Source organism: Lissotriton helveticus, chromosome 5_1, assembly GCF_964261635.1.
Source record: "Lissotriton helveticus chromosome 5_1, aLisHel1.1, whole genome shotgun sequence".
In the NCBI taxonomy this organism is placed as follows: Eukaryota; Metazoa; Chordata; class Amphibia; order Caudata; family Salamandridae; genus Lissotriton; species Lissotriton helveticus.
In genome coordinates, this window is record NC_136065.1 from 1,690,245,447 (window position 1) to 1,690,266,431 (window position 20,985).

General features: G+C 47.8%; 1 protein-coding gene across 1 annotated transcript in view; it reads left to right on the forward strand.

Annotated features, from left to right (window-relative positions):
• The window catches only part of LOC144755735 (aflatoxin B1 aldehyde reductase member 2-like), a 364,367-nt gene that overhangs the window by 170,957 nt on the left and 172,425 nt on the right, over positions 1–20,985 (forward strand). The window lies entirely within an intron of this gene.

Sequence of the window (20,985 nt, forward strand, 5' to 3'; positions counted from 1 at the left end):
TTTGACTTTAACTTGGGACTATTCTTCTTTGTTGGTGCGGCAGAAAAATCAGACGCTTGACACGTGTTGTAGAGGCTGTAACCAATCAGACAGCAATGGCACTTGGGAATATCACAGAAGAACTGCAAATTGCGAGAATTGTAACTTCAAAATAGAATGGTCCTAGATGTCATCCTAGCTGACCGTGGTGGAGCATGTCGCATCATCTGGAGTAGCTGCTGCATTTACATTCCTGACCATGCCCCTTCTGTTTTTGATGCAATTTCCAAGATGCACAAAATAGCCACTGAAATTCACGTACATGTTTACTGTATGGGACTGGAAATTACTGTCAGCTCTATGTATATTTGTTGCTATTCTTTTCACTTGTTGCCTATGTATCCAATGCGGGCCAATGCTTTGTTCCCTTTGTGTTTCTACTTACACCTCGTGTATACCGACTAAACAAAATGCTAAGAATGTAAATGCCCGATTAGCAAGTGATCAAGAAATCGATGAAATGATGCAGATTGACATAAACTATATTTTTCGTATTCCTTCAAAAGTATAAGAACATGTCTTCAGCATATGCTAAAAGAGTCGTCTGTGGAAATGGAAAATAATTTCCTTTAGCATAAGCTGAAGCGATCTTGTTTGTGGCATCCTTTTTGTTAGATATATAATTCTTCCGTCTTCACTGTTGCTTGCCTTTCTATTCTGCTTGCGTCCTCAACTTTAGTTAACCTCTTCTGTAATGAGCCGAAGCAATGTCGTGCTGAGAAAAGACCTGTAGCTGCTGGAATGTACCTGGTCCAAGATGTAACTGTCAACTATTTTCTGCTGTTGTAAACAGTTCTGTTCCTCCTCCCACTTTGCTAACTAAGTGATCTCCCATCTGCCCATGTGTGTCGGTAGTTATTCCTGTGTATGCGTGTACCTTCTATTTGTATCTACATTCTTACTCTGCAACAAAGTGTGTATATAAGCACCATGGTCTGTGTATTCAATGTACTACCTCAGAAAACACTTGAGAGTGCTGTGTGGACCTGGTCCCACTCATGAGTGATTAATAAACGTGTTCTTTAAATTCCAGCTTCAGTGCCAATCTCTATTTTGATGGTCTATGGACAAGATAATCAATCAGACATTTGTAGAGCGCGTTACTCACCTGTGAGGGTCTCAAGGCGCTGGGAATAGCCAGGTCTTGAGTAGCCTCCTGAAGGTTAGTAGGTCTTCGGACTGCCATAGGAGAATGGGGAGAATTTTCCAGGACTTAGTGGCGAGGTAGGAGAACGCCCTGCCACTGGTGGTTGCTCTTCGGATACGGGGGACGGTGGCGAGGGCAAGGTCGGCCGAGCGGAGCTAGCGGTTCTGAGTGTAGATGGTGAGTCATCTGTTGAGGTATGCTGGTCCAGTGTTGTGGAGTGCCTTGTGTGCGTGGGTGAGGAGTTTGAAGGTGATCCTCTTGTTGACGGGAAGCCAGTAAAGGTCCCCTGGGTGGGGTGTGATGTGGCTGTGGCGAGGGATGTCGAGGATCAGGCGTGCAGAGGCGTTCTGTATCCGTTGCAGTTGTTTCAGCAGGTTGGCTGGGGCTCCTGCATAGAGGGCGCTTCGGTAGTCCAGCCTGCTGCTGACGAGGGCATGGGTGACTGTTCTTCTTGTGTTGGTGGGGATCCACCTTTAGATCTTTTGGAGCATGCTGAGGGTGTTGAAACAGGAGGATGAGATGGTGTTGACTTGCTTGGTCATGGAGAGTGTTGAATTGAGGATGAATCCCAGATTGCGTGTGTGGTCAGTGGGTGTCGGTGTTGCTCCCAGGGCAGTCAGCCACCAGGAGTTGTCCCAGGCTGAGGGGGTGGAGCCGAGGATAAGGACCTCCATCTTGTCCGAGTTCACCTTCAGACGGCTGTTCTTCATCCATTAGGTGACAGCTTTCATTCCTTCGTGGAGGTTGTTTTTGGTGGTGAGAGGGTCCTTGGTGAGGGAGAGGATCAGTTGTGTGTCGTCGACATAGGAGATGATGTTGAGGTCGTGTAGTCTGGCGACGTGAGCGAGTGGGTCCATGTAGATGTTGACTAATGTTGGGCTGAGGGATGATCCTTGGGGTACGCCGCAGATGATCTTGGAGGCTTCAGTTCTGAAGGGGGAGGCGGATGCTCTGTGTTCTGTTCGAGAGGAAAGAGGTGGTCCAGTCCAATGCTAGGCCTCGAACTCCAGCGTCGTGGAGGCGAGTGCGTATGGTGCGGTAGCAGACACTGTCGAAGGCGGCTGACCGGTCCAGGAGGATGAGGGCCGTGGTTTCGTCGTCCAGCAGGGCCCTGATGTCATTGGTAGCAGCGATGAGGGCCGTTTCGGTGCTGTAGTTGCTGCGGAACCCGGATTGGGACAGGTCCAGGATGTTCTTCTCGAGGTAGCGGGTCAGCTGCTTGTTGACTGTCTTCTCGATGACCTTTGCCGGGAACGGGAGCCGAGAGAGGGGCCGGAAGTTCTGGAGGTCCCTCGGGTCTGCCTTGGGTTTCTTGAGCAAGGCGTTGATCTCGGCGTGCTTCCAGCTCTCCTGGAAGGTCGCTGTCTCGAAGGCGAGGGTGTTGGCGCAGTCGTCTATCCAGCGTCTGAGGTTGCGGACGGCGGTGTCGGGGTCGGCGGGTGGGCTCTGAGCAAAGGTGGTGGTTAGCTGGTCTTCGGTGACTTTGCTCCAGCAGCGGGGAGGGAGCCATTGGGTGTGGTGGTCCGTGGTGGGTTTCCAGAAGGTGAAGTGGATGCAGCGATGGTCGGCCCAGTGGAGTTCAGTGGTGTGACTGAAGAAGACATGGGAGCTTGCGGAGAAGATGGGATTAAGCGTGTGGCTGGCGAAGTGCGCGGGCGTTGTCACAAGCTGTCTGAGTCCGAGGTAGACGAGTTTGTAGATCAGGGTGGTGGAGTTGGTGCCGTTGTTGTTCTCGAGGGGGAAGTTCAGGTCTCCGAGGAGGATTTAGTCCGTGGCGGCGAGGGCGCACGCACTGACGAAGTCGGCGATGGAGTCGCTGAACTGTGGACGTAATCCGGGGGGTCTGTAGATCAGAGTTCCTCTGAGGGTGGTGTTGGTATCAGTGTTGATCTGGAAGTGCAGGTGTTCGGCTGTGCTGAGGGTGTCATCGGAGTTGGTCGAGACCTTGAGGGTGGACTTGTGGATGATGGCTATTCCCCCTCCTACTCTGTTGGTGCGGTCTCTGCAGATGTTCTTGTAGCCTTCCGGGATGGCTATGGCGATGTCGGGAGCCGAGGAGTCGTTCATCCAGGTCTCTGTCAGAAAGGTGACGTCTGGGGAGGATGTGTCGAGCAGGTCCCAGAGTTCGACGGCGTGTTTGCTTTGCGGAGCGGGTGTTCAGGAGTATGCATCTGAGGTGGTTGCGTCCTGTCCTGGTTAGTGGAATGGCGGGCCGGGTGCTGGTGAAGCTGTAGTTCCGGCAGGTGAAGGGTCCTTGGGTGAGCTTAAGGGCGGCCAGGAAGCAGGTGTGTGATCATCCGGCGTGGAGTGCGTGGAGGGGTCTGGCATAGTAGCGGAGACGGACGTCGTGGCATTCGCGCGGGCCAGGGGTTTTGGCGCTGGGCGCGGTCCAGGCGTGGAAGGGCGCAGAAGGGCTTGCCTTTGGCGGGCCAGCGGCACGGCCGTGCAGCGCCGCCATATATGGGGGGGTGGGAGGGAGGAGCAGCTGGGAGGCGGGGCGGCGAATGGGCAGCAAAGGGGCGGGCCGCAGGGGAAGCAGCGGAGGGAACGGCGCAGCAGGAATACAGAAGGAAAAGGGGGCACCGAAAAAAAGGGTGAAAACGAGGGACATTAGACAAATGGGTCAAGAATCAGACAAATAAGACAGTTAACAATTAATACACAGTCAGAAACCAAGTGAGACAAATGAGACAGGAAATGGACAAAATAACAGTTAACAATTACGGCAGTACTGGACTACCAGAGGCGGAGGGGGCCTCAAAACTGCGACCGCGGCGGTGACAGGCAGCAGGACACACAGACTCACTGGTGGAGCTGTGGGGCGAGGGGAGGCGACCTGCCTGAAAACAGGGTCAAGTTTGAATCCTGCACCGGTGTGCTCATTAAAGAGCACATTTCCACAAGTGGACAGGGTAGAACGATTCACATCCTAAAGATGTTGCTGGGATCTGAGAAATCCAAATTAGTAATTACAGGTCACAAATATTGAAGGTGTGTGAGTGTGTATGTGTCTCAGTGGTAGCAGTGATGTTCACCCAGCATTTTCAATCCGTGGGTATAGGACTGTTATATGTCAGGGCGCCTGAGTGCATAGGGACATGAGTCGCGGCACACGTTGGTGAGTGTGGGCCTTTGCCATGCTAGGCTGAGATCCCAGTTAGCCTTGTGTCAGGTAGGCAGTGGGCAGTGCAAATATGGTCTGATAACCACACCAATGGGCCACGTGATACGTGAGATAATAAGGCTACCCAGTCCTATTATGGTCCGAATGTGCAGCAGAAAAAGCTATTGTCTGGGTCACATGGATGTTGTACCTCGCTGCGGCTTACCGTGGCTGGGAGACGGCGGACATAGGCATGGGCCAAGAATGACGCTGATAGTTTGCGTTTCGTACCAAGGTGCACAATTGCTGTAGGATAGTAACAATGTTATGTTAAGCGCACTTTTATAGTGCACGGCTGCCCCAGCCAAGGGGCGTCCCGGCGCTTCCAAGAGTAACAAACACAACACAGCGGCAACGGCAGAAGATGAACTACATGAAGGCTAAGCTAAATGTGGGAAAAGATGGGTTTTAATAGCCCTCCTGAACTTCAGGAGCTCATCCATTTCCCGGATATGGAGCGGAAGAGAGTTCCACAATTTTTCGGCCAGTACCCTAAAGGACCGACCGCCGGCTCTACATAGCCTGAACCGAGGAACAGTTAACAGATTCTGTCCCGAGGATCTCAAATTTCGGGCAGGGACATAGGGCACCAACAGATTCTGAAGATTTTGGGGGGAGGCCAGCTTGAGGATCTTAAACGAGAGACACAGGGTCTTAAAGTGGAACCTCTGTGCCACAGGCAACCAGTGAAGCGAACGGATGGTACTATCCACTGAACAAAATCTGGGTAAGCCCACCAGGGCTCTAGCTGCGGCGTTCTGGACACGTTGTAACCGAGTGATCTCTGCCTGATTGGCTCCCAATAGAAGCGAGCTGGCATAGTCAAGCCGAGATAAAATAGAGGCCTGTATAACCAGCTGCCTGGTGGAGGGGTCAAAGAACCTCAAAATAGGTCTTAATCCTCGCAGGATGCCAAAACAGGTGGCGGCCACTTTTTTTGTGTGTCCAGAAAAGCTAAGGGCAGGATGCAGCCATACCCCCAGGTTTTTCAGCTCCAGAACAGGAATGGGGGTCACACCCAGCTCAGGGGGCCACCATATATCACCCCAAAGATCGGCCCGCTTGCCCACGACCATGTCCTTAGTTTTTATGGCATTTAACTGGAGACAGTTAGTATTCATCCAGCTGGCCACTGCCGAGAGTCCATTCCGGAATCTGGGGGCATCAAGGTCAGAGTCACCACTCAGGACGACCGCCAGCTGAGTGTCGTCAGCATACAAGACCATAGTGATGCCCCATTGCTTGACGACACCTGCCAGCGGCCTCACATAAAGATTGAATAGTGTGGGACTCAACGACGAGCCCTGTGGCACACCCAGCTGCAATGGATAGGACTTGGACTCAAATGGTGGAGTGACCACTTTAAAGGTCCGGTCAGTGAGAAAAGATTTAAACCAGTCGAGTGCGGTGCCCGACACGCCTGCCTCACCAAGACGTTGAAGTAAGATCTTATGTGAGACCGTGTCGAACGCGGCGCTGAGATCCAGCAGGATCAGCGCCGTGGTCTGACCCGAATCAAGCACCGACCGAAGGTATTCTGTCATAGAGAGCAATGCGGTCTCATTGCTGTGACCAGCACGGAAACCGTTCTGGGATGGATCCAGAATACCTGCCCTAGTGAGATGTTCAGATAGCACCCCATTAACAAAGGCCTCAGTGATTTTAGCCGGCCAAGGAAGGAGTGAAATCGGGCGGTAGCTCTCAAGTTTAAGAGGGTCCAAGGTGACCTTCTTGAGTATAGGTGTCACCACAGCCTGTTTCCATTTAATTGGGACGACCCCAGAAGAGAGGGAAAGATTGATAAGATGGCGCAAAGGGGGAAGACAGAAGTCTGCAGAATCTTTAAACTGAGCTGGACGCAGGGGGTCAGTAGGAGAACCAGATTTTACCTTACTGACCAACATAAGAAACGTCTCCAAAGATAGATTGGGAAGGGAGACAAGGGCATGACCACCAGTCGATAAAAGGTTAGTGGGCTCATCAACCGGCTCAGAGCTAGAAAAGGCACGGTAAATGGCTTGGACCTTTTCAATAAAAAACAAAGCCAAGTCTTCGCAGTGGGTCGCTGAACAAATTTCTGTCACAGCGGCTCTGTTGGCTGTCCGGTCCTTAAGGACCTTAAAAATAAGTTTGGACGGATTGGAGCTGTTGCTAAATTCCTGAGCGTAGTAGGCAGCACGGGCTCTACATACTGCTTTGTGATAAATTTTGACTTTCGCCAAATAAAACTTCTTTTTCTCAGCGTCATAGAGTTTCCGCCAGTCCCTTTCTGCCAATTTGCAGGCTTTTTTTAGCGGCAGCAGGGAACTGTCATACCATGGGCTAGAGGTTTTAGAACTCTGTTTTGTCCAAACCGCAGGAATCAATGCGTCCAAGGCCCGAGAGACCCACTCAAAATAGTGATTATAACCAGACTCAGCATTAAGAAGGGGGCCTAGTGGATTGAGCTCCAAGAGATGATGAAAATCCACCAGGTTAAGTTTCCTCCAGTGACGCTTGAGCACAGCTCTATGCACAGGCGTGAAGAGGTACTCTCCAATCTGGAGGGAGATTTTAACTAAGAAGTGGTCGGTCCACGCGACCGGACAGGGTTTGGCCACTTTAACCCCAGACAAGTTGGTAAGTAGAGGATCAAGAATATGACCACCCACATGGGAGGGGAAAGTGACCAATTGAGTAAGCTGAAACGCCTCCAGATCGGCCAGAGTGCTGCTGATAGCAGGGATGTGACTACAATCAAAATGGAGATTAAGGTCTCCAATTATGCTAAAGTTAGCACAGCCCATTGCTAAGGAGCTGATGCACTCCGGGAGAGCCTTTCTAAAAGTAATATCGCACCCAGGAGGACGATAAATAAGAAGGCCAGAAAAAGTGAAATTATGACTGAAGGAAATTTAAAAAAAAAAAGCACTTTCACATCCTTCCAGATCAACTGTCTTCCAGACACAAGGGTAACTGGATTTCACAGCCATCGCAATACCACCACCCCTGGTTACCCGATTATGAGTAAAGAGGGAATACTCGGGGGGGGGGGGGGGAGAGCAAGATTGACGACTGTAGTAGCCATGTCCTGAAGCCATGTTTCAGTCATAAAAAACACATCTCGTGTCTCGTCTTTTAAAAGATCATGGACTTCAGAATAATGTTTCCGGAGAGAACGAATATTAAGGTAACAGATAGTGATATCTCGGAGAACCGAAGGTCTAAGGCGGGGTAGACTAGCCGAGGGAGAGCCCACCACAACAGCAGACAAAGAGGGGGCATCAAGCGACCAAGTGTCGCAGGCACAAACAAAAGGGCCACACGAAGGGCTGACTGGTCCATACAAACAGTCAGGGACCGACCGCCTAATCTCCAGCAGCTCCTCCCTAGTATACCCACAGGGCGAAGACATTACCGGAAGATTAGCATGAATAAGAGTGGGGCCACGCCGACCGCCTCCTTAGCGCTGACGGGCGCAGACGGGCAGGACTCTGGCACGACTCAGCGCTAAGGAGGCGCGCCCGCTGCGCGATACCGCTGCGCGTACAAGGGCTGGTTGAAATAGGGCCACCACGTGTGATCCGCCCCACTAGGACACTCAAGATGGCGCCCAAAAGCGTCAGTACCCATCTCAAGATGGCGTCCGAACTTCCAGACGAAACTACGCCCCCAGAACCGGACCCGCTAAAGCAGCGGTGAGGAGTAATTTTAAATGCAGGTAAGGGGCCAGCTACCCCAATTAAAAACAGGGACTAAAAGAAACGAAAAACAAATAAAATAAACAAAAGGGAGTTTTAAAAACACAGCGCGCTTCCCACACAGCGCTTAAAAGCAATGCCGTGCTGCCAAGCAGAGCGAGTGATTCTTATCAAGGCAGAACAACAAGACGCGCCGCCTTAAATAGGGCCACCACATGTGATCCGCCCCACTAGGACACTCAAGATGGCGCCCAAAAGGGTCAGTACCCCTCCCAAGATGGCGTCCGAACTTCCAGATGAAACTACGCCCCCAGAACCGGACCCGCTAAAGCAGCGGTGAGGAGTAATTTTAAATGCAGGTAAGGGGCCAGCTACCCCAATTAAAAACAGGGACTAAAAGAAACGAAAAACAAATAAAATAAACAAAAGGGAGTTGTAAAAACACAGCGCGCTTCCCACACAGCGCTTAAAAGCAATGCCGTGCTGCCAAGCAGAGCGAGTGATTCTTATCATTATCATTCTTCTTTGCCTTCGCCGAGAGAGACCGCTCCCGCAATGGCCCGCCCCAATGACCCCCCCTCAGGGTGAGCAGAGCTGGTTAAAGGCCCCCGTAAGTCTGCCAACTTCACTTGCTGGACACTTATCTGTCAATCGCAATGCGTATTACAGAGCCGATGGTGGCTTTCATTTTATGTTTCTCCTCCCAATGCTAGTGTCCGCTGAATCCATCAATATCCTGCACGTCCTGGAGGCGATTCTCATTTATGGGCTCATATTCACAATCTGCCTGCTGTTCTGGGTATGGTGGGTGCTTGAGGCGTGGAAGAGGGATGTGCTGCCCCCCCCAATAAGTGAGGTTTGGGAGCAGGGCAGTTGGCTCAGTCTGCCATCAGGCTCAGGCCATGCCCCTCGCTTCTATTGGGCTCAGGCCATGGCCCCGCTTGTCTAATATTTCTAATACTGTTCTAGTGATTTCAGATATGCAGAGGTTATGAGAACCTATGTTCTCTGGGTAATCACTTGGTGCTCCATAGGAGTCTGTTACTAAGCCCCTTTCCATGTGGAGCTACTTTTTTTTTTATACAAGCGGGGACCATTCGGCTACTATACGCAAGTGGGTGGCATAATAATAGTTCAATATACTGGGGCACGCTAGCCCTCCCGTATCCTTGGGTACCATGAGTAGTAGTTTATTCCATCTTTCTTTGCTTTTGGCTAACACACATGATATCCAGGCACTTTGTAAAGTCTGCAACTCCACTACTGGAATGGCAGAGAGCAGTGATTGGAACAGATACAATATGTGAGGGAGTACATTCATTATTTTAAACTTACCCAACCAAATACACAGACTCTTCCAGAGGCTTTCGCAGTAGGTCTGCATTCTCTCTATAACAGACTAAGGGAGATTGTTGGGGCATGGAGTCTTATTTGGTTTCGTCACTTTTATTGCTGCTATCCTCTCTTGCTTCTCAATTGATTTGTCTAATTCCTCCTCCCAGTCTGGGTCATTCTTACTCTTTCAAGCCCATACGTAAGACCTATCGAAGTACTTCCCATCTGCTGATTCCACCTCCTATAACATTTTGGTAGAAGCAGCCAAAAGCTGCTTTCTTCTACTGTTCTCCCATGGCTACAGACCCTGTGCTGGCCCGATTTGTGCTATATATGCTTTTTCCCTTTGAGCACGGAAGCGCAAAACTAATAACTTATCTGCTTTATTTTTCTTTCTCATATAAATACTACTTCATCCTCAGTATTGCCAGTTCTACCTTCTTAGATGTAACCGTTTGATGTTGGCCCTAAATTAGATTCATATCTACGCATACGTTTGTTGGTGGAGCTCGTTTGTGCTTCTTTCTAACTTCAGAGAGTTGTTCCACTAGTTTGCCTTCTGACAGTTTATTGTCTCTGTGTGCCCTATGTGTGATTGCTAGTGCTACCCCTCCGAGAGTGGTGTTGAAAGTGTCCTGATGTACTTGCCGCTTTGTGTCTTTAGGCTTATTCACCGCAATATACTTACGGGCACTTTCTCTGAGTTCGTTCTATTTATTGTGCTTTTCAATAAGCTTATACGCATCTTTCATGTGTGTTTGATGTTGTACCTCCTTCTCACTCCAGATTGACACTGGAATAGTCTAATATGATGGTCCTAACCTTACGTGTTACAAAACAGTCTACCTAAAACGTTTTGAGAAATGCACAAATAGTCTATTCTGGTGTGCCTTCCATGTACGACTGATGTAGAAAGTAATCTTTCATGCCTGGATTTGCAAACCTCCATGCGTCATGTAGCCTTTGATCAATGAGTCTGCCTTGAGAAAGGCCTTAGTGGGAAAGGCCTTGGCAGATCTGTTCAGATCTGGGCCCTATGCCCGGTTTAAATCACCTTTGAGAATCAGCACACCTCTCGTGGATACCACTTAATTTTCTACAATATTTGTGAGGAAGTCTTCTTTGTGTGAGTGTGGGCTATATACATTGATGTGTAGAAATGGTTCCTGCTGAGTTTTTGTAGGACTCTGAATCATACATGAGGATCTCTAATTACCGTGTCACTGTCACCCCTCTAGATTTCCCTTTTAAAAAATTGCCACCCCTGCTGTTCTAGTTTTTGCTGAGGACCAGTACTGTTAGGGCTATTGGTTAAGCTGCATACAGAAGTGTCCTCACTCAGGACAAGGGTCTCCTTTAGAACAATTACTTCTGGGCCCGATTGCATGCGATACCTTCATAGTTTGTTATGCTCATTGGCAGGGTTGAGACCTATAACATTCGCAATACTACAGCAAAGTTTGTTAGCAATATACCCATCAATCTATGTACATTATGTGTATTGTAAGAAATAGTCCTAGTTCCCCTTTCCCATGATCTTGAAAAGTTAACAAAACACCATCAACGTCCTCGGAAGTAAAACCCCAAAATATAATTTCTTCAATACATTTAACGCCTTTTTCTTGAAGACCAGTCGAAAGTATGGGTTATAGTATGGGTGACATAGAGGATGGGATTGTGTTCACCCTCTTGCTACTCACTGTTGTATTCCAGTATCGGAAGGTAATTCTATTGGGTGTTAGTAACTTCTCTTCTCTTACCCTCTGTGGTAACCAGGGCAGGGTATGCATTGGTTTTGAAGAGAACAAGTTTTCAACGTTTAATTAAAGCTATTCCTGTCAGATTTTGCAAAGTCGGTAAGAGTCCTATTTGAGTGGCCTAAGTGCATCTAGCTAAACCCACCATTGGATGTTCCTTCAACAAGGGCTCTTTTTGCTATTATTGGGAATTTACCTCTACAAGAAAATGCCAATAATTTACACTGCATTAGCTTTGAAGTCTCCAGTCAGAATAGAGGGTTGGTGCTGGGTGCACGGAGTCTTACTTCTTGTTCTATATTGAGCGCAGCTGGGAAACAGACTGTTTTTGAGGTCTTAAGGTTATTATTATTGATTTAAAAAGTTCTTCATAGGCCAATATGTGTTTCACGACAACATCTTGCTTTATCTGGGCCAAAAGAGAGATACTTTGCAAATGCAAATACGGGAATCTTTAAAACTTTACACAGCAAAAGAGGACACAATATTCTTAATTCTGAATTATTCCAACAGATAAATTTCGTAGTGTTGCCATACTTTGGTTTGGAAAGGCCCACAAGAGACTGCATCCCATCTGTGTGCTGTTGCACTGACACTTCTTGTTGAGATTCTAATTTTTATGTTATGATGTAGTTCATGGAACAGAAGAGCTCCCTTTCTATCATGGAAGTGATGTAAGCAAGTTGCAGTCTGGAATAGGTTAAGCCTTTCACCTTCATTTGCAAAGGTGCTAAATGCTGATGGCTATCAGGATTTTAAATTAGTCTCGAGAAGCAAGATGGCGGCCGTGGCTTGGGCTGTGTAGGCAGCTCCTCTCATCTCTCCTGTCCCCCTGGACCTACGAACCCATTATAGTGGAGAACGGCGTACTTGAAGTGAAACTAAGCGAGATTTATTAGTCGTGAAGGCTGGGAATATCTGCCGCGTAACTGATCAAATGTTACGCGTTTATTTTTCGCCTTTGCGAGGAAAATTGCCGAAGCGCTGAAAACTGTGATTTCTGGACGACTTCAAACCTAACGGTTCGCTCGGCGTATGCCTTACGGGAGTGGTCACCGGTGTGGGCTGGAGCTCAGGAAGTGCTTGGGCGGCGCTGCTCAGTGTAATCGGCAGTGTGACCAGCAGCTGCAGGGTGGAAAAGCGAGGAGGAAAAAATAAAAGACCGTTGGAGAGACTAGCGCGGAGGTCAGAGCCCGATGAGAGCGTGACTCTGGTAAGACGCTGGATACTTTTTGGTTATGCTGCGGCTGCAACAACGTTGCCCGGTGCATGGAGTAAAAGCAAAACTCTTCGATTAATGTTTGGGATCAGCACGTGACTCGTATTTATTTTGTCTGGTAACTGGGAACTTTCAGAAATCCCTTGTCGGTGGCAATATTGCGAGCACTGGGAACATTGTTTATATTGAATTCGTTTGTGGAAACAGAGTCGGTGTGACTCCGAATCAGAGGCAGAGCGGCTAAAGTGATTAAAACGGGGAAACTGGTTTTTTAGCAATACTACCACGAATGCTTGGGAATTTGTCAACGAGCTGGCATAAAGCCCTGTACTGGAGAATACCCGCTTGGCTGTTGCACGGGTATCACAGCAGGGTTGTCCAGGGGCAAAGAGGTTCTTCTTCTTCAAAAAAAGATGCCGGCGAAGGGGGCGGCGAAAGTAAATGAAACAGTAAAAGTTCACACCCGCAGTGGGAAAAGCAAAGAGCAAGGCATGGAGGCATCCAGAGAGGGTAGTGGAATGGCTGGTAAAACCGCAGCGGACTCTCGTAGAGTTGGTGAAGCTACTATGAATCTCACTAGCACGGTTAGTACCCTTAACGGCAACTGCTTAGCTCGGTTAAAAGATGGCGAAAGCAAGGGGAAGAGTGTTGCAGCTCAGAGGGTATTGAAACAAAATATTCAGTGTCAGACTCTTCCAGCAATGTTCGAGAGACAGAATGCTCGCAATATTGATATATCAGCAGCTGGAGGGGATGATGTGCCTGAGGTAATAACTGAACAAGTAATGCTGGGGCTGGTACTCTTGGACATTTCTGATACCCTGAATGATGCACAAACAAGTGAGGTACGGCTACAGTCGCCACAAAGTGATCAAAATGCGCTAGCTGATGATACGATGAGAAACGGTGAAGGGGACTGTATTACTGAGAGAGAAGGCATTCAAAAGAAGGTGAAATTGGGCAAGACTATTATTCCTGCCTCAGGCATTCATATATCGGAGAGCACTAACGTACCAGAAGCTGGGGAAAACTTTTACTCATTATCAGAGGCATCCTCAGATGAGGGCTCCAGCCTGAGCAAGGATTGGATAGATCACAGTGAAGATGAAGGCAAAAGGAGCAGCCCGGATGAGGCTCTAGATGGAAGTAAAATAACGCCGAATTGCAGTGTAACAACTATCAAAATGAAAACAAAGAAAAAAAGGTCTTCACAGAGGACACCAGAAGGCACTCTAACATTAGGGGAAATTATGAATGAAATTCAAGTAGCCAGCACTCCAGTTCTAAATGGTGGAAAAAAAGCTTCAACCTCTGTAGCTAGCCAAGGGCCTCAGGAAATCACGCTGGTTACTATATATGAAACAATGAAGGGCCATAGAGCGGAGAGCAAGGCTGAGAATATTCGTATGCAAGCTACTTGCAGTAAGGTCAAAAACGCTGTTTGGCGGGCGATAAAACTAGGGGCAGAAACTGCGGATAGAGTTACAGAGGCAGAAGCCCGAATATCCGCCCTTGAGGATTATGCAGCGGCACAGAAAGAAGAGTTAGAATCAATTAAGGCTCATCGGGATGACCTGAGTTTTAAGTTGTCTGAACTTGAAAAACACTCTCGCAGGAATAATTTGCGTTTTTTGGGGTACCCGAGAAACTGGAAGGTGTTGACGCTCGTAAATTTGTTGCTGAATTACTACAAGAAGCCTTCCCGGAGCTCACAATCTGGGACTGGTCCCGAGAAATTCAGCGGGCACATCAGTTCCCGTTTTCAGTAAAAAAAAAAACCGGCAAGGAACAGAGGATTTACCTAGAGCGATCTTAGTCTGTTTCAATAACTTCCTGGCAAGAGAAGACATTTATGCTTTGGCGAGACCGGATAAGAAAGCAACTGCTAAAAACTGTAACTTTTTCGTTAGACCCGACTTTTGCCAGGCAACAGTCTCCAAACGCTGGCATTTAAGACCACTCATTCCGGACTTCCAAAAGAAGGGGGCGGTGGTATACCTACAAAACCCGGCTAAATTAAAAGTAATGCTAAAAGGGAAAACCAAGTTTTTTTGGTCAGAGATTCAGGCTAAAGAGTACTTGGAATCTACTTAGGGAATATAGAAAGGTGAGATAGCCTGGGTCAGAGCTGGATTTTAAGGGGTTTAAATAAGTTCTTACTTGGGAACTTTTTTGGCAATATTAGTAGAATGCGCCATAAATGTTTTTTTTTTTTTTTTTTCAGGTCTCAGGGGCAGGGGGGAGGACATGGCACTCCACCAAAGCAGGGACTGATCATCCTTGGGCTTCATATGTTGGGAAGGCTGGGTGGGGGGGAGGGAAGGGCAGAAGGGAGAGGGGCGGGATAGGGAGGAGATTGGGGGTGTGGTGGTGGGGAGGGGAAAAAATGGCAGCAGCAGGCAGCTTGGAAGAAGAAAAGGGTTGCATAGTTTGGAAGAATGGTTTATAGGATCTAAATTTGGTTACTTTAATTTCGAATATGGCAACAACAAGAGGAAGTGATAGGAAGCTTAAGATTTGCACCTTAAATATCTGTGGTTTGAATGATCCGAGGAAACGTTGAATGTTAGCAAAAATAGTTCAAATATTAGGGGTTGATATACTTTGCCTACAGGAAACCCATGTGGCTTGGGCCAATAGGGATTATTTAAAAAATATGGGCCTGGAGTTGATCGTTTGTTCTAAACAAACATGTATTAAAAGGGGGGTGGCGATACTCAATAAACGGGGGTGGGGGAGTGTATGAAGACACTGGCAGATAAATGGGGTCGTTGGGCCTTAGCTGAGCTTAGGCTGGGAAGGTATAGATTTACAATCTGTAATGTTTACGGCCCAAATTTGGATGATGCAGAGGTCTTCAATTTCTTAAATCTCGAGTTGGCACAATGGAATACACCTGTGCTACTGTGTGGTGATCTTAATATTAATGTAGGTGTAGATATGCATATAAGATTCAATCAAGTGTATACTGGTAGAAAGAAGTTAACATATACTGCAATACGGCAATTATATTTGGATCATGGTCTTCATGATATATGGCAGGCAAAATATCCTGCTGACCCGGGTTTTACCTTTTTGTCATCTCCCCACTCAAAATTCGTACGGCTAGACTATGTTTTCTCCTCTACTGAAATTTTAGACAAAAGTACTATAGCAATCTGTCCTAAATTGGTCTCCGATCACAATCCGATTATAATTGACTTGGCTTTAGAACTAGAAGGACTATTAGAATTCTCCCCATGGTCTTTTGATCGAAAATTGCTACTAGACGAGGAATACTGTCAGTACATGACCCAAACTATCCAGGTTTTTTTTTGGACATAAATAAAGGTACTGCAACACAAGAAATAGTATGGGACGCTTTTAAAGCCGTGGTTCGCGGAGAGACCTTACGCGGAGAGACCTTAAGCTTCTCTACATTTAGGCGTAAACAGACGCGTCTTAAGCAATGGCAGGAGTTTAGGCAGGTTTTGCAGGCAGATGAAAAACTAGCAGAGGTTATAAGACTAGGAGCAGAAGAAGAAGAACGCAATCAAGCTCAAAAAGACCTCACTATTAAAAGGGCTAATGTCTATGCCAACATTGCCGAACAAATTGCAGTTAATTACTCACAACATAAAGAAACCGCATATAAATTTTGGGAAAAAACAGGCAGAATATTGGCGAAAAGGGTAAGGGAGAAAGCGGTATATAATGCAATATCAAAAATAAAGAATTTGCAGGGAATTATGCAGGAGACAAAGGAAGGTGTGTTGATCGCCTTCCAAGAGTATTATCAGCAGCTATATAATGATGATATTGAGGTTGACACAGACGCAGTTCGTGAGTATTTATATGAGGTGACTCATGTAACCCTAACTGAAAGTGAAAAGGCAACCCTATCGGCACTGCCTCATTGGGAAGAAATTGAGTTAGCTATCTGTGGGTTAGCCCAGGGAAAGGCTGTGGGGCCTGATAATATCTCTCTGGAGTTCTATAGAAAGTTTAGACATCTATTAAGAAGAGAGCTAGAGGTGGTGTGTCAGCAAGCGTTTTTGGGAAAGGCACCGAGTTCCTGGGTAGAAGCTACTATTGTGGTGTTTAAAAAGAAAGGTAAAAAAGAGGACAAGCTGGGGTCTTATAGACCTATATCTCTCCTGAATTCAGATAGCAAAATCTACTCGAAAGTTATTGCTAATCGGCTAAACGACTTGATGCCAAGATTTGTTTCCATTAGACAGCATGGCTTTATACAGGGTAGAGGTACTACAGACCATATAAGGCGTATAATATAGTTGCTGGACTGGTCGCAGGGGTCTGGCTCACCCGTCGGCGTGGCCCTGTTGGACGCCGAAAAAGCGTTCGACAGGGTCACATGGACCTTTTTGTGTTCTGCTTTGGTTAAAAAGGGCCTCCCGGAAGAACTGATTAAGGCAGTAAAGGTACTGTTTTCACAGCCATCTGCCGCAATTCGGATTTCAGGAAAGACCTCTGGCAGGGTGCGGATAGCAAGGGGGACGAGGCAGGGCTGCCCTTGTTCGCACTGTACATTGATCCATTTGTCAACAAGCTGGAAACAAATCCGGCGATAAAATCAGTACAGATAAATAAATCGGATTTTAAAGTCTGCGCGTACGCAGACGATATAGCCATAGTATCGTCGGAGATTGCCAGTGCATTACCTATTATAGTGGACTCTGCGGAGGAATTTGGCCAGTATTCTGAATATAAATTAAATGTCAATAAGACACAGCTTATCCATTCGGTGGCAGGACGTCCCGAGAGTATAACATTTGATAAAAAGGCCACTTATCTAGGAATCAAGATTACTGCAAACATGGAGGATATTATTCCTATCAATTTAGATCCTATAATAGGCTTTTCTAATAAAATTCTTGAACGGATAAATAACTTGAAACTCTCCCTTTTAGGACGTAGTAACAACAAATTTTTGTATGTATTTCGTGCTATTCCTTTTTTAATTTCTTCTGGCTATTTTGTCCGTATAGATAGAATGTGCTCAAGGGTTTCTTTGGGGGTACCACCGGGCTAGGAGAGCACTTAAGTATTGTGCATTACCCAGAGAGAGAGGGGGATGGGGCATCCCATACTTTATCACTGGAGTGCATTACTGAAACACATGGGGTTTCTAATTTTTTCAGATGACCCCACAGAGGAGTATATGAGATCATCTATATATGAAATGCTTTTGGGCACCGAGGCAAAGCAGTGTCTAACCCGGATTATTTAACCTAGTTACTACAAAAAAAACAAATTTAAGATTTTTGTAACAGCTTATTATATATGGAGAAAATTAAAAAAGAGGTTTTGTTTCGGCCCGAATATCAATATTTATACTCCGCTGAGGGGCTGCACGTTTTTACCAGAACTATTTCAAGATGGGGTGATGCTTAGATGGTATAACCTGGGGATTTGTAAGTTTGGGGATGTGTTCAATGAGTTTGTCTCTTTTGAGTATTTAAGGAAAGTATATCAGGTACCCCGTTTGAATTTTTTCAAGTATTTACAGGTTCGAAGTTTTTGTATTCAGAAAATGTCAAATTCCATGATAGGATTAGAGAAGAATGAGCTGCTAGAAGCAGTTAAAAGCCAGCAGAAAATTGGGTCTTTATATCAATTATTTGTGGAGACGTTTGAAGATGATTTAGTAATTAGAGCTGTTAAATGGCAAAACAAAATGGGCATAGAATGTGCTAATATAGAGAAAAACATTGAGTTAGCTGGTAAAGTACTGTTGAATGGACCCCTTATAAGCCAGCATTTCATGTCAGTATTTGAGCTTTATTATACGCCTAGTAAGCTAGCAAAATGGAATTCTGGGCAGGGGACGATGTGTAATCGTTGTAGCTTTTATGCAACTGATGCTGTTCACATGTTCTATGCATGTCCTAAATTGGGACAGGTTATTGCCGATATAGATTTTTTTATTTTGAGGAATTTAGGTATTCCTATTAAAATAACGGCAACACTGGCTATTCTCGGTTATGAAGAGGGGCTGTACCAGCAAAGAACTGAGGAAGCAGAAGGCTTTATCTTTATTTGCATGTCAGCATATGGTTCATGTATTACATCTCATTGGCTTGACACAGATCCACCCAACTTTATTATGTGGCAAACAAAGCTTTTATCTATGTTTTATCTAGAAACTGCATTATATAAAATGAAGGGCATAAGAAGGAAAACTTATGGTCGGAAGCTTTGGGCTCCAATTGCTAGCTGGATAGGTTTATACGTTTTCACCCTATTGATTAGATCTGTTAAAGACGGCCGAAACTGAAACCTTGTGTACAGATTTTTGTATATCCCTCTTTTTTTTTTTTTCAAAACCGTTTTTATTAAGAGTTCAAGCAGAATTCGGTACAGCCCTCCACAGTCAGGAGGAGACTGTCAATGATTCACGTGTAAAAGCATGGCAGTGAACCCAGAGTTTCAAAATGACATACCCCAACAATCCCCCCCCATCCCACCCAGCCCCAAGCAGAAAAACCGCCCCCCACCCCAGCCCCAACTACCCACCCCTTATCCCACCCTAACCCGGTGCACGTGATCAGCTTAGCAACATGAGATGAATAGCAATGGCAGTGTAGGCCAACAGTCTAGGGTACAGGATCCACATCAGGAGACGGGACATCGTCGATGTCTATCGGGGGGTCAAGTGTCAGGCCCCTGTAGTCCGCCCACCGCTTCCATATTTTGTAGTGTTTGCGCGGACACCCCCGGGCTTCAAAGACCGGCAGCTCCAGGCCCATAAGAAAGTCCAATCCTGCCTTCCACACACCAAGCGGGGGGGCCCGGTCGCTCTTCCAGGCCTGCGCCAAGTCCCGCTTGGCCACCACCAGACCCAACAGCAGCAAGTGTCGTTTGTAGATGTTACCCCCAACGCCTTCCAGGACATGGAGAAGGCCCAGCCTAGGGGTACGGGGCAGGTCCCATCCCAACACCTCCGACAGGCAGTCCCAAACCCCAGCCCAGAATCTAGTCAGTCTCGCACAGGACCACAAGGTATGGAAAAGCGTCCCCCTTTCAGTACCGCACCTCAGACACTCCGGGGCGGCTATCAGGCCCGCTCGCCACAGACGGTCCCTAGTATAATACGCCCTGTGAAGGTATTTGAATTGGATAAAACGGAGACGAATGGCTATGGCAGTACCACGGGGAGATTCAAGGGCCTCACGCCAGTCATCCTCATCCAGGGGGCCGACATCATTCTCCCAGGAGGTCTTCAACGTTGACAGGGAAGGGGAACAGTGCGTGACCAGGGAGCGGTATATCTGAGAGACCTTCTTGTCACCCAGGTCCCCCATAAAGAGTTTCGCCTCAATGGGACTAAATTCAGGGAGTTGCTCTAGGCCCACTAGGCTAGGGGCAAGGGCGTGGCGGAACTGGAGGTACCGGAAGAACTGGGATTTGGGCATGTTAAATTCAGAACTGAGGTCCTGAAAGGACTTAAGCGTAGTGCCAGTAAGAACATGACCGAGAGACGAGATCCCGATCGCATCCCAGCCGCCAAACCCCGATAAGGAAGCCAACGCCGGAAGCAAGCCATTACGCCACAACGGGGTCTCGGCCGTTAGCCTACCCCACCAACCCACACGATGCAAGGCTTGTCGCCAGATCGCGAAGACCACCTGAGTGACTCTCGGCAACAATCTCCTCCGTCTGGCCGAATACAATAAGGTGTGTAGGGAGGCACCATCCATCAGAGAGTGCTCCAGGGCATAGGCCGGATCACTACGGTCCCCGTACCACCACTCGTTAAGCACCAGGAGGTGGGAGGCTTGATAGTAAGACAGCAGATCCGCGGACGCCAAACCGCCGCAGTAAGTAGAGAGAAAGCACGTGCGCAGCGCGACTCTAGAAGCACCCCCAGTCCACAGAAACCGACCCAGCACCGAGTTAACACCGCGGAACCACCGTGAGTCGATCTGAAATGGATGGTTCTGCAATTGGTAGAGAAGCCGAGGTAGGGCCACCATCTTGAAGATGGCCGACCGGCCATAGATGTTAAGGGGCATACGCGTCCACGTCTTGACGTCCATCTGGACCCGATCGTACACCGACTGGACATTCCGATCCCACGCTACCGAAGCCGAGAGAAAAACGCCCAAATACTTCACGCCATCGGCAGCCACCCGAAGGGACGCAGCCCACGGACAGCAGGCCGAGTCACCCCCCAACACCCACAGGGTCGACTTACGTGGATTAAGAAAGAGCCCCGACGCCTGACCAAACTCCTGCATCAACTCAAGGATACGGGGGCCCGTACGCTGCAAATCTGTCATGAAGAAAAGTACGTCATCCGCATACAAAGCTATGCGGTCCGAGTGGTCCGTCCCCCACACAAAGCCTCGATAAAGTGCATCTCGGCGCACCCGGGCGGCCAACGGCTCCATAGCCAGTGCAAATAGGTACGGGGAGAGGGGGCACCCCTGACGCGTACCCCTGGTCACAGGAAACCGAGCGGAGACCGCCCCAGAGACCCGCACCGAAGCCGTGACATCCGTATAAAGCAACCGAACATAGGAGACAAAGACCGGGCCCAAGTTCAGCAGCGGCAGAAGAGCAAAAAGATAGGTCCAGCTGACCGAATCAAAGGCACTATCAATATCTGCCAGCAGAAGCGCCGCCTGATCCCCCGAAGACCC